Raw genomic sequence first — 15,277 nt, 5'->3', positions numbered from 1 at the left:
ATATATATATATATATATATATATATATATATATATATATTATTGAGTTGATCGTAGATTGCCTGACTGCATTCTATGTGATTTAAGTCTTTTCTCAGCTAGTCATGAGTTTGGTGAGTTTATTCTCATTTTGTTTGTGTACAAGTTTATATTTTACTCTAAGCCATAACAATTGAGTGTAAACAGCTATTTTTTGGGAATTCACTCTTAGATTGAAATATTTATTTAATTTAGTGAGAAATATTATTGAGTCGATTTGTTATTCAATTTGAACGTCATTCACTATGTATTGTTTAAATATACAAATTGTTGGATATATGAAATTCAAAAATAATGCAGGGTGGAATCCCTTGTTGAGGTTAGTACTATGTGATATGTTTTTATATGATCTGTGATCCATGTTATTAGAAAGATGAATAACTAATTTGTATCAGATACATTATTTTTTATAGATGCATGTGTAATGAATTTATTCCGAATAAATTAATTCAACAAAGAAATTGTCTTTTTTGGATTGCAAAAGAAAATGAGTGTGAAGGGTTCAAAATAACTGCCTTAAACCTGTAATTGAAAATCAGTTGATCTACAGAGGAAAATGCATTACAGCTGGTGCAACTTGATGTGTTATGTGGTGTACTGCGGTGTTATGTGGTGAATAGACGAGCCCATCGGCCATACACGTTCTCAACACATACATATTTAAATAACATTTTGAACCATATTTAAAATAGTTTTGAAAATTGTAAATGATGCGCCTTGGGTGAATTGAGTTTAGAAATCAAGCGGGACAACCCAGATATCCAAACCGGAAGATGAATTGCCAACATGGCAGAAATAGTACATGTATTTAGTGACGCTAATGGCTGAACTGAACTGGCTGATTCGGAACAGGCTTATTGGACAATCGGCATATATTTTGAACTTGTGAAAGAGTGACACGTGTAAGGCGAAGTTGTTTTCAATACAATACATGACTTATCAAATATATAAAATGTACAAGAAGTCATCTGCCTTTTTACAGTTTAAGCGAAACTGACCAAGCGGAGTTAGCATTTATTTATTGATTTATTTATTTATTTATTTATTCTTTTATTTATTTATTTATTTTATAAATTCACATCAAAAGTAAGGTGAAACTGTATGCTCTATAACCAATACTACACCCATCAATCATACTAAAAAAAAAACCGTAAAAGTAAAAGTTCTTTTAACAATACCTAATATTTACACTGGCTTTCTAAATAGTCAAGCCACCGAGGAAAACGGGGGAAGGGATTTTTTTTTCTTTCTAAAAATCGAGTTATATGCAATATATGAAACAGTAGAGGGTCACCTTAAAAGAAATATGACGATTTGTGCAATTATTTGTCTGATTTTAATAGTATCGTATAAAATGTTCACAACCAAACAGTACATTATCCTCCTTTAACCTCCACCAACCAGATATGTTCCATCCATTTTTAAACTGTAAATTTTATTAGTGACATTTCATGAATAATTACGGGAATTTTCATGTTCCTGTCTTTCAGAATAGCATTGGTTGCTATGTTGGAAAGTATGCAACACACATTTTTAAAATAGCTTACGTTTCATCATAAGAGGGGAAGAGTGCTCGGCATGGGTGGGAATTTGTTACTAATGCATAATGTTATGTGGGGGAAGAAAACCAAACGGGAGAATTGTTCAAGATAACTGTGCTGATGCTTGCGACTTAAATGTTTAGCTATACACCATAACTAACTCACACAATACTACCACCTCTGTACTGCTTAAAACAAAAATGAAATGTATGCAGTTATTTTTCTTATTTCGTATCATTATGTGTAATGTTTCTCTATAACCCATGTTACACATACCAATCATACACCAAAATAAAGGTAATTGAATATCACCAAAATAAAGGGAATTAAAAGATATATAAGGCGTTTTTTTAAATGTCAGTATAACATGTGAGGAAAACCTGGGAAATTATTTTTATTTAAAAATCTAACCCAAAGCAATATATGAAATGGCAGAGTGCCACCTTAAAGCAAGTATGAAAATGTGTGCAATTATTATTCTTATTTTGATATGAATATGTACTATGGTCTTTAAAAAGCTGTATATTAACATGAATGTTAAGCAAGAAAATAAGCTAATTATGCTTAGCTTGCTCTTGCTTTCAAAATATGCCTTGTGGCAGCATTGGGTATGCAATAACTTTAATTATGTGGAAATTTGGAGTCTCAGAACACAGGAGTGAAGTCAACTTAAATTTAAAACTGTTGCACTAAGTAAAAGAAACAGATAGTGAAAGTGTTTCTGTTTATTCAATTTGTAATGAAGTTAAGAGATCAAAGATTACAAAACAAATTTGCTTTCTTCCATATACCAGTGTTAGAAGAATATGCAAACATTACACCCTTTGACCTTTGACCTTAATGAACCTATCAGATCTGTTCCATCCCTTGTCAAACAGTAAAATTTATTTGTTACATAGCAGGAATAACTGGCAAGTTTCATGTTCCTGTCTTTCAACATAAAATTGGTTGCTATGTTGATCAAATGCAATGTGCATTTTTAAAACACGGCACTTTTATAGCATGGGGGGGGGGGAAGGGCTGAGATAGTGTGGGACTTTTGCTAATGACTTGTATTCTGTGAGGAAAATCTGGTATAAAAAAATTCTTATTTAGTAAGTGACAGGCATAATGAAATTATGATGTCAGCAAGCTACATTTGATCAAACCTACCTTAGGCGAATGGCTTCATTCCTTCAGAACCATCCGCAAGGTCGAGTTAGTCATTTTACGAATTGTGGAATTGGTCATACTTGCATAACCCATTCCTACATATTAAAGGGAAACGACCCACCTGAATAAGTTTATTGCAATGAACCCTTCACCTTGAAGCACTATATGATAGATTGATTCGATCTTCAGCCTACATGCGATCTTAAATTACAACGTTCTGCTCATGAATTAACTTTTTGATTTTAATACGGTAAATTTATCTTTGTGCTTTTAATTTCTTGAAGGAAGTTAAAGTTTATATTAAAACACGGCTTGTGTGCAACACTGGTTCTTTGAGTATTTTACCCAACATGTAAACACCATTTATATCCCCCGTTGTTCGAGAACAATCATATATTAACCTTACGATCTCATCGTTGTTTTGTTTTTTCATTGTGTTTTTTTAATGGTGTTTTTTTTTTGGGGGGGGGAGGGGGACTTGCATATCTAGTCAGTAATAAAGCATTTTTGATATATAAATCTTTATCATGTAACCTTTTAAGTGGCACTAGAATTACAGTGATGTTGCCACGTAAAATCCCAAATCAAGTAATTAACGTTACGTTTGAAGTTATTGAACAGTTGCCAAGTCTTTCATACGACCTTTGAAGATATATATATCTATACATACATGTCTGTTTATACACTAAGGTTGTATGTGACATGCTATTATCTATACCTACACACACTGTTAGTTAATATTACAGACGTGCTGAACCATACCAATGTGAGGTGATCTTCTGAATGTTATTTAGTTGACGGATAGTGACTATTTCTAGTGATCTTTGTTTTGTCGGTATAGATATTATTGACTCTACTCAACGAACAATCTGAGTGTTTATTTCAGACGCTATATTACAGGATAAGGTGGTAACGTATTACGTTCACTGCTATAATAATAAACGTAACGAGGAATGTATGTATAGTGTATATATAAAAGTGGAAGAATTTCGTCTTGGATCGTCTTTTATGAGAGTGGATCTACTGTAAAAATGACATCGGGATTTGATTCTGGTAAGTACATAATATTTGTGTCCTTAACAACCTAAGCTTTTGCAATAATTAAGGCCCTTAGATCAAATTGTATGTCTCCCGAGTGTTTACAAAATGGTTACACAACGAAATACGTGTATACACATGTCTACAGATATATATATATATATATATATATATATATATATATATATATATATATATATATATACCATAATAAATTCGATCTATTATATCAAGCATTCTCATGTAGGATCCACGGATAACACTTGCCACTCTGTCTGGTGTATAGTTGAAACCATCTATATTAATTTCTATACGGCTTGTTTTGTGTCATATGTATGCAGACCGTGAGTGCGTCGTCTTGGTGTGTGTCTGTTACGCACGAATGCCTATACCAGCGACTATTTTCCCAGCCTCATTTGGACATGTGTGCATGCTAAATATGGTTTGGTACACCAAGACAAGACGATTATTGCTGTATCCAGCTGACCCACGTTCGACTCTCAGTTAGGGAACCACTTATCCAACGTGTGCGATGATATTCTTTCTCTTTAGATACGTTCAGTCTATATTAGAATGCATCCTCACGTACGATTCAGTCAATGGTGCAATTTAAATTTAACTCTTACCTATATGGTAACGATCATCCCAAGCCGTCTTTCCGGCAATACATTTCTTAATGGTACGGCTTACCTGCTTGTACCACTGGATACATTCCACTCCGTCAGATATACAGTTTGCATATCCTCTCTCTCTCTCTCTCTCTCTCTCTCTCTCTCTCTATATATATATATATATATATATATATATATATATATATATATATATATATATAAAGAATACAAATCATATGGCGAATAACAATCCTTTCCAGTGCACTGGATCCAGCAAGGGATCACGTGTGTCAGGGATTGATTAAGATAAATGCAATAAACTGACAACGAACAAATAAAAAAAAAATATATTTTGCAGCCGACACATTTTCTTTTAAATAATTATTTAAATTTGCTTAAAAGCCTATGACTACTATAACAATGAAATATCCTTGATACAATCTGCTCTTACATAAATTTACATAAAATAATAGATGTCGTTATGGCTCATCAATTTCTAGGTCGATACAAATATGTTCCAGTATCAGCAGCAAGCTGAAATAAACTAGTTAACACATAATAGAGTTAAAAGGTTGAATTCCTGTAGAAACAGCCATGTAAAGTTTCGCAAACATAACCGTTTTTCTGTTTTACTTGTTTGTCTTGTCTATGTTTTTTATTTGCCTTTGAAAAAGACTCTTTAAAGGGTCGAAAGCGCTCGGGCTAGCTAGATACTAGTTCCGCACTGTTCGTTGTCAGTTTATTGCATATATATATATATATATATATATATATATATATATATATATATATATATATATATATATACTATGCACGGTAATTGTTATATATGTGTGTGTGTGTGTGTGTGTGTGTGTGTGTGTGTACATTTTGTATTTATACCAGTTATTATGTAGTCATTGCAGGGCAATTCACTTCCGTGTTATACAATTGCCTATGCTTTCTTAAGACGTTTGATATGACCCTGCTCTGTGAAGCTATTTTATTTTTCATTGACGTGAGCAACAAACATGTATTATCTTGCATTACAAAGATAATCGTGCAGAGTAGACACGTTTAACCTGACCTTGAAAAGACTGAGCCATACAATCACAAGTTGCCACAGGAGGTATTGACCGCATTAGGTGTAATACATGTGCAAAATGTAAATTATTTCTTCTTTTACCAAACTGTATCCCACCCACATCGACATATCTTATATCTCGTGTCCTTCCTGATGTCTTGCAGGTTATTGTTTATTTGCTTTTCTTAATGCGCGATATTCAGAAGTGGAAGTTAGGTTAAAACACTGTGGAAGTTTTCAATGTTGAGTCACTATATTACTTAAATTACTAATATCAATAGCCGATCATTGTTGTTTGCAATACTTTATCAAATCACTGGGACGTCTGTGATGCGTGTATTCAAATACAAAACCAACCACAGTGTATTTTTCTTTTCTTAGTGCAGTTCAAACCGTTTTATAAGTAATGCAGTGTCCAATAGTGTAAACAAAACATTCAGCGATCAACAGAAAAAATATAATCACAAAATGTGCCACACCCCCACGCATATATATATATATATATATATATATATATATATATATATATATATATATATATGTGTGTGTGTGTGTGTGTGTGTGTGTGTGTGTGTGTGTAATAAACTGACTATGAATAGTGCAAAACTAGCATCGTACTAGCCTAAGCGCTTTCGACTCCTAATGAGTCATTTTCAAAGGCAAATACAAAACATAGACAAGACAAACAAATAAAACAGATAAACAGTTGTCTTTGCAAAACCTTACATGACAATTACTTGTTGCGGAAATCGATGAGCCATAGCGCCATCTGCTATTTTATGTAAATTTATGTACGCACTGTTCGTAGTCAGTTTATTACATTTATCTTAATCAATCCCCGATAAACGTGATCCCTTGCTGGATCCAGTGCACTTGAAAAGACTGTTATTCGCCATACGATTTGTATTCTCCCCCCCCCTCTCTCTCTCTCTCTCTCTCTCTCTCTCTCTCTCTCTCTCTATATATATATATATATATATATATATATATACGTATGTATGTGTGTGTGTGTGTGTGCTACCAAACTCGGAGGTGACAGACAGTACTCATACACACAGGTAAAAAAAACAATTTTATTCAGTTCGGGGGATCTGAGTTTCAATTACTGAATCAACCAGGAATAATCATTTGAACTGTAAACCATCTACCCATGTACAGACTGAAAATTAACCCCCCAAAATATTACCCTCCCATTCTCACATATACGCTACCATCCCCAGTAAACTTGATATCTAAGCCCAGGTTTACGTCGTTTGGGTACAACTAGCTACAGTTTGTGTAGAGAATACTGTTGTAAATGTATCTGGTGTTTTCTGAAAAAAGCAGGGTGTGCTTAATCAAGAACTGTGAAAGAAACGCTTTTTAAATGTCTGCGTAAAAATATAAATATTTTGACTGACCATAGTTTTAACGTTGATGCGATCATCTTACTCTTAAATACCGGAAGACATTGTTACGACTCTATAGTCTTAAACGAAGTAACAGAAAGGAGCAAAATAAACAAGTTTAGTAAAACTTAACAAATGATTTATTTATTTATGTTATGAAATGAAAATTTAATAGGAGCTTACATTATTGTGAATTAAATCCTTAATAATCCTAAAATGTTGAATCACAAATCCAAAGGAATAGCGTTCCGAATGAATTCATGGTCTTTAATGTGCTGATGTATCAGTCCTCTTGAATGTGCTGAAGTGCCACCTGTGTTGATGTACCACAATGGGCATTTTCCATAATTCTTTTGAATGAATTCACAATAATCCAAAAATAGTACTTAGTCCAAACAGTCATAGGCACTAAACTATAATTCAAATATATGATTTCAGTAGTAAAGGGGGCCACTTTAGTGACAAAGGGAAAATAATTACAAGATCCCCTGGGTCACTATAGGGACAAGATTTATAGGGACAATGGGAAAATACGTTACAAGACACACACACCCCCGGGCCACTATAGGGACAAGGCACACTGAGACATGTTTAGGGACAAGGGGAAATTGAACTTGGGAAGTTTAACAGGGGTGGAATTATTGAGGGACAAAAATTATTGGGACTGTTTAGGGGCAAGGGGAATGGAACATGGGGAACATTGGGTCTGTACTGCAGTCAAGATGAAACGATCGCATCAATTCGTGAAGAAAGAAGAAAAAAGTAAGAGGCAGAAACGTGATGTATCGCCTTGTACAATAGCTGAAGTCTTGGCACAAATTCATGCCAGTAATTTTGAAGATGACATGAGTGAGCCCGAATCCAGACGCAGCGATTCTACACCCAAAGTTCATCCCCATTACTAAACCCTCAAAATTGCTATCACATTCGAGAGACGGAAAAGCGCTCCTCTAGAACATTTAGAACCACAGCTTACACATATACGGTGAAGTTTAAAGATTTCAAGTCCAACATACCACTAGAGAAAGCAGAGGGCTTCATCACCGAGGTGTGGGATTCTTTGTTAACCACTCTGAAACGACAATGTCAAGCTCTGAAACGACAATGTCAAGCCAAAGAAGACGATCACTTGAGACTTTCCATTCATCACGACAATTTAAAGTCCCTCGTTTGGATCGAGTTTAGCAGCCTAGCAGAATTGACACCTTCTTAAGTCATCGAGAAGATTAAACACGTGGAGCAATTCAATGACAAATTTCACATCACCGATGGAAAAGCCACACTGTTCATGACTCACGTGTCTCTTCCCCAAGGGACATGACGCAAACCAGTGTTATTAATCGACGACCTTCGTAGCACCAAAAAGGGCCTCGTCCAAATTAACAACTCTCAAGACCAGACGTGTTTAGCCAGGGCTATCGTGGTGGGAAGAACATACGCCGACAAGAACGACACGGTAGAATGGAAAAGGGCCTGGGAGAATATTTGAAAATCGAACCGAGCCAGACAACGAAGTGAAGCAGAACTCCTGTTACAGCAAGCAGGGCTATCCAAAGACACACTCGGTGGCATTCCTGAAATGCAAAAATTGCAAGATGTCTTGTCACGACGCTACACCTTGAAAGTACACCCTCAATAAGAGAGTGAATTTCTATTGTTTCGAGGCAAAGATTTCCAAGACGGAAAATACATTCACATCTATTATCACGATTATTATTTCGATACCATAACCAGTATCACTGGATTCCTGGGATACAGATATTACTGTGAAAAATGTGACCATGGTTATAACAACCGAGAGCAACACAAGCATTGTGGATCGAAATGCTCAGGATGTTTGGCCTCTCAACCCTGTCTGGACGAAGGACAAGAACGAGTGCATTGCTCTGCTTGTCAGCGCACGTTTGTCAGCCCTACCTGCTACCAACAACATTTGAGGACGCAAGGTTCACGGCAGAAAAGTGCTTGTCAACTCTTGGGATTTTGCCCTACATGTAGACAAGGCATACGTACCAATAATGCCAAGGCACACGTATGTTCGGGAAAGAAACGATGTCACATCAGTCACCAAATCGTGCGCTTGGAACATCAATGCTACATTCAGAAATACCAATCCCAACAGGAAGATGATGACCACAAGAAGAAAGGGAATTTCATATTTTTCGATTTTGAATGCATGCAAGAGACTGGCATTCACATTTATAATTTCTGCGTGGCTCATCGAGCGTGCGAAAAGTGCATCCTAGAACCTATCTTTAGTCATTGTCCTCACTGCAGTAAGATTCATGGAGGACGTGAAAAAAACTTTCGGGGACCGAACAAGGCTAGTCGATTTCGCTCAATGGATTTTAGACCCAATCGATGAGATGTGGAGCCAAGAGGACATCGAACGTTATGCAGATTGTCATCGCCGTGCCACGGTGATGGCCCACAATTTCTCCGGATACGATGGACAGTTTCCTCTCAGATAATATACGAAACAAGGCACCGCACGTCCTAAAGTGATATTGAACGGAGCCAAATTCATTTTCATGCAAGTGGGACAAGATTCAGTGAGCTATTTGGCCAAGCCTTTCAGCCGAATGCCAAAACGTTTGGAATGACAGAAATGGCCAACGGTTATTTTTCTCACTTCTTCAATACCAAAGCCAATCAACATGCCGTTCTACCCATTTTGTCTGAGGCTCACGATTACGACCCCAAAAACATGTGTACCGAATAACGATGAGCTTTCTACGCTTGGTACCAGGCTCAGGCCTCGGACCCCTTCGACTTTCAGGAAGAAATATTAAAGAATTGTCGTTCCGACGTGGACATTTTAAGGCGCTGCTGTGGAAAATTTCGAGAACCGTTCATGGAACACGGAGGGGTCAATCCTTTGAAAAAAGCCGGCACCATTGTCAAAGCGTGTTCCTTAGTGTGCCGCCAAAGATTCATGCCTGAAAACATCCTGTCGGTCATCAGCCCTCAAACGACCAACTTTGTCAAACGCCAATACTCGATCAAAGCCCTACGCTGGTTGCATTACTTGTGCGACAAGGAAGACAAGTGGATTCAGCATGCCCGCAACGGAGGGGGCGAAAAGACCATCGGAACGCATTCGGTCGATGGCTGGGACTTAGAAAACCCCAAGATCGTGTACGAGTTTAACGGTTGCTTATTTCACGGATGTCCCGTCTGTTACCCTGACCGTAGCACTAAAAATCAGTTTTTACAACGAACCATGGAAGACTTGTACCAGGCCACTTTTCAGCGGCGCTTGAAGTTAGAACAGCAAGGATACCAAGTGGTGGAAATGTGGGAACACGAGTACGATCACCGTTTGAAAACTGATCCCGAGTTTAAACGTATCGTAGAAAGTCACAAACTGGTGGAAACCCTGAACCAAAGGGACAGTTTGTACGGAGGACGGAAATATGTCATCTGTTTGCTGTACCACGCCTACGAAGAGAAAGGAGAAGAAATAAAATACTTGGATGTGTGTTCACTGTATCCCTACGTGTGCAAGTATTGTCGCTTTCCTACTGGACACCCGCAATTGCTGACGCAACACGTTGACCTGGAAAACATTCAACAATACGAAGGCTTGATCAAGTGCAAGGTTTTGACTCCCACCGACTTGTACCATCCTGGGTTACCTCAACATTGCCAAGGAAAACTGATGTTTTCCTTGTGCCGTACTTGTGTCGAAACGTGTAACCAACATCAGCCTTGTCAGCACACCCAGGAAGAATGCACCTTGACGTGAATGTGGGTCAGTGTGGAATTGTTCAAAGCTCTGGACTTGGGATACCAAATGTTAGAAGTGTATGAAATTTACCACTTTGCCAAGACACAACAATACCACAAGGGTGACCAAACTCAGAAAGGCATTTTCGCAGACTACGTGGATGCTTTTTTGAAACTGAAACAAGAAGCCAGGGGCTATCCTGTCTGGTGCCAGAATCCCGAAGACCAAAAGACATTCAAAGAGAAATACTGGCAGCAGGAAGGCATCACTTTAGACCACATCGAGAGAAATGAAGGCAGGCGATCGTTTGCCAAAGTGACGTTAAATTGCTTGTGGGGTAAAATGACATAACGACCGTGTTTGTCTACGACGGAGTATTTGACAGAACCTTCCCGGTACTTCCAGATGATTCGAGACAAAACTAAATACATGAAACGCGTGGACGTCGTTCGTGAGGATTTGATCTTAGTCAGTTACGAAGAAGATCTGGACTTTGTAGAAGCCGACAAATTTGGAAAAGTCATCATTGTGGCTTACGTGACAGCCCATGCTCGCTTAAAATTGTACGAACCTTTAGAACTGTTAAGTGATCGTGTCCTGTACTTTGACACAGGTAGTTACATCTACATCGATCGCCCAGGTCAATATCACCCTGACATCGAAGGAGACCGTTTAGGAGCCTGGACAGACGAACACCTCGACGAGAAGATTTTAAGTTTCGCTAAATGCGGTCCTACAAATTACAGCTACGAATACCGGGAAAAATAAGAAGTGCACACCGAGTGTAAAGTGAAAGGATTGATTCTCAATTATCGCACCAGTCAAGTGGTGAACTTTGGCGTATGGAAAGAAGCATTGCAGTCTGGAGAGGATGGAAACTTTAAAGTGACCACCCACGAACCGAACACGATTTTACGTTTACCTACTCAACAAATCTTCAGTCGACCCTTGGAAAAGCTGTGTCAAATCGTGTACCAGAAGCGAGTGAGGCTTCCCAACCACTACACTTTGCCGTACGGTCACGTCGATATTGGTCAGCATATAAAAAGGGACAATATGCAAGATCGATAGTTCATTGTGACTACCAAGACCAAGCGCGAAAGATGAATCTTTTTAAACAATCATCATTCAAGTTCGAGGATTGTAAAAAGAATGTACCTTCCCATAGTGTGACTAGTAGTGGATAGATAAGACCCATGTATTGCGACGGAAATTGTCCGGAAGGAAACTAAGTGTCAATGCGGTTACCATTGTAATTGCGTAACGGAGTTTGCAGACGAGTGCGATGCTGTGCCTTGCGATGTGAGCGATGCAGTAACGCATCATGGGAACTTTGTTCTCACTACTACTACTACTACTACTAATACTACTACCACTACACCTATCATGGAAAATGATGCTGTGCGTGTCAAACCTGATGGATGCGGAAGCGATGCCACTCGTTATCGTGGACACTTTGCTGGTTTTCTTTGTGTATGTCAACTTTCACGTCTACCACCCTACGGATGTCATCCAACACTGAGCAAACTCCTATTGATGTCACCCTACCCTCGTCCAAATGAACCTGTGAACAACGAATGTTCATTCCCTGTGCGTTTACCTGAATACTGAGACTTTGAAAATCGTCTTCTATCGTTCAAAGGAAAATGGCCTAAAATATCTTGGAGGACCTATCCCCGAATAATTAGCCAGAGCCGGATTTTTCTACTTGGGCGAAGGGGATAAAGTCAAGTGCTTCAGTTGCGGTGTGTTACTTCACTAGTGGGAACAACAAGATTCAGCTTACCTGGAACATGCTCGATGGTCACCAAATTGTCACTACCTACCTTTAGTGGGAACGAGTCATTGAAATGACATACCATGTCCTTTAAGAAACCAGATTGGCTAGGCGTCAAACGTTGGACACCACACAGACCAGGATTTAAACCCCATTTAAAAAAAGCAATATTCAAGCATTACCAAATAAACTGCAAGATAAGATCTACAAATAAGTTTGGCAGGGACGTGCCAGAGCAAAATCTCAATGGGTGACTTAGAAAGTTTGTATCGAGAAATTAACAAGAGGAAAGTGAAAAAAGTCAACAGATTAGATTTCCCTGGATCACATGTGCGTTCACCCTATTATTCCGCTTTAGACCGTTTATAAGATTTTATTGACATTCTGGACCGTTACCGTGAATAGCAGTGGTCAGAAATTACTCAGTATGTTCATTACTTTCGCTCTAGGAGAAGATTTTAAATCCAATCATACTGACTGACATGACCGTGGATACTTTACAAGAGAACATTCGGGGATTGCCTGTGGAGTTGAGAGAACGTATTTACCGAGTGTTTGTCAAAATTCAAGTGAAACGCAAATTCAAAATCATTTCTCGATGTTTAAATTATGCTCTTTTCCAAAGTATAAGAAGACTTGTTATGAGTGGAGAATACATCAGTCACAAAGGTAAACGAGGCTATTGGCCACGACCGAGTGATTCCACAAAAGTGTATATACTTATGGATACTTTACAAGAGAACATTTTGGGCTTGCCTGAGGAGTTGAGAGAACGGAGTTACCGAGAACTGGTCAAAATACAAGTGAAACGTAAAGAACAATTGCATCCGTTAGGTCACCGATGTTTAAACCACTGGTACCTGAATACTATAAGAGGACTGATTCAGGAGAAAGTGTTCCAGTAGTCAGACTTTGTTCAACGGTTCGAGGACGAGAAGTATCGGTATGTGAATGATTTTGTTTACTACGAGACATACCTACTGCAACTAATTCCAGAAGAAGAGTTGGAGGATTACCAAAATTTTTTACACAATATAAACTTAGTGAAAGAGGATAGTTCTGAACGAAGTGTAATGGTTCAGTTAGTTATTGAATCATTTAGATTCGCTACTGGAGTACGATTATCTCTGTGCTGAAGGTACATGTAATGCTTCCAAAAAAGAGGGTATAAAACCGGACTACCATGCCACTACTTTTATCAGAAGTGATACAACAGATTCCATGGAAGGAAATCAATGACACTATTCAGACAGTGGAAGATTACCAAAACATAGTACAAGAAATGTGTCCGTTGAATCTGGGACGACGTGTGGTGTGTGCCTTAGTGACTTGCTTTCTTTGATTTCGTTTACCAGCCGATTCCTTGTGGACTTTTTACGAACAGTATTTACCACCAAAAGACAAAAACAAAAAGCATGAAAATGGTGCCTTTAAATGTCCACGAGAGACTCATTTTGCTCAAAGCTTTGCGTACAGAAGAGGTGTATAACGATGTGTGTGTAGATTGTGACTTAAACCCACATTGGACAGATGTACGTGACTGGAAACATTGGGCCTTTGAGGCTTGGACCCAAGAAGTGGCCCATTATGCTCAAGTGTTTTGATACTTCATTCCATCGTCCTAAGAAAAAAGTCACTTTTAAACCTGTGTTAGTGACAGTACCAGAAGAACCTTTCACCGAGAACAATCACTCCCTTCTGGACAGGACTGTCATGGACATTCCTGAAAGATCATTCCGGCAGGACACTTGTGTGACGGTATCCCATGTAGAGACTTAAAGAACATTACACACTGTCCCTAGGACATCTTGGTTCCCCAAAACATGTTGTACAGAGACTTGTTTATATTCCACTTTGATCGCTTTGATGTGTAATTTATCGTTGTACTTAACCATTTATCTTTTATGTATTTTTGGCTTTCGTGTTTATTTGTAAAAAATCAATAAACGTGTCCTGAAAAAAGTATAAAAACTATTGTATTGACTTTCTTCGTGTCACAAGTGACATTCCTGGCACTCTGGCTACCTTTACTTTCTCTGCTCCCTCTTCCTTCACTTTCAAAGTCATTGACGAACACTTAGATCGTGCCAGTTGGGAGACCTTTTATCATCACCATCCCTTTAACATGTTAATTTCGGGGCCTAGCGGTTCAGGCAAAACCGAATTTGTCAAACGTTTGATAGAACATAAACATCATTTGATCGATCGTCCATCTCAACGCATCGTGTGGTGTTGCAAAGAGTGGCAATTGGCGTACAGCCTCTTGCGAGAAAGTCAAGCCGACTCCATCGTGTTTATGGAAGGCATTCCTAGCGACGAAGACGGAGTCGTGTCTGACCCCAGTCAAACACATCTGGTCATTTTCAACCACATGTTAGGAGAAGATGAAGAAATTAAACTGTGGTTTACACGCAAAGGGCATTATCGTAATGCAATATCATTTACATTACTCAAAATATGTTTCAACAAAGTAAAGCCCATCGCACGATCAGTCTCAATGCTCATTACGTACTCTTGTTAAACGCCCTAGAGATAAATTGCAAGTGCAAGTCTTAGTCAAACAGTTAGGAACGCCTTGGCTAACTCAGGTGTACGACGATGCCACTCAAACTTCAGACTCTCATTTACTCGTCGATTGGAAACCCACTACCCCCGATTATTTGCGATTTCGTACCCATTTGTTTCACCACTGGTGTTAAGACGGATGGCCTGTCCTGCACACGTCCCCGTCGTCGACTTAAAGAATCTATAAAAACCTCGGTGACTTTTGACCTGTCTCACACATCGTCAACATGACATCCCTTCAGTCTCATCTTCCCGTCAAATTAATTCGTGCCTTGTACGGCATCAGTCGCGAAAAAAATCCAAGAAGTCTAAGAAGCCATTCTCAAAGCAGTCTTACGATGGTTTACGGTGACAGCACGTCAATTACTGCAAG

At 38.4% G+C, this 15,277-nt stretch overlaps 1 protein-coding gene across 2 annotated transcripts in view; it reads left to right on the top strand.

Annotated features, from left to right (window-relative positions):
* Window positions 1–3,461: 3,461 nt before the first annotated feature.
* Window positions 3,462–15,277, top strand: part of LOC149774271 (uncharacterized) — a 64,419-nt gene continuing 52,603 nt past the window's right edge. For both annotated transcript variants that reach the window (XM_089945549.1, XM_089945548.1), the window contains exon 1: window positions 3,462–3,785. The gene's annotated coding sequence lies outside the window, so the exon portion shown is untranslated. The remainder of the gene's footprint in view (window positions 3,786–15,277) is intronic.

This window comes from Sinohyriopsis cumingii, unplaced genomic scaffold (assembly GCF_028554795.1).
Source record: "Sinohyriopsis cumingii isolate HCF-2022 unplaced genomic scaffold, ASM2855479v2 utg000360l, whole genome shotgun sequence".
NCBI lineage: Eukaryota > Metazoa > Mollusca > Bivalvia > Unionida > Unionidae > Sinohyriopsis > Sinohyriopsis cumingii.
This window is presented reverse-complemented; position numbering and strand designations above follow the sequence as displayed.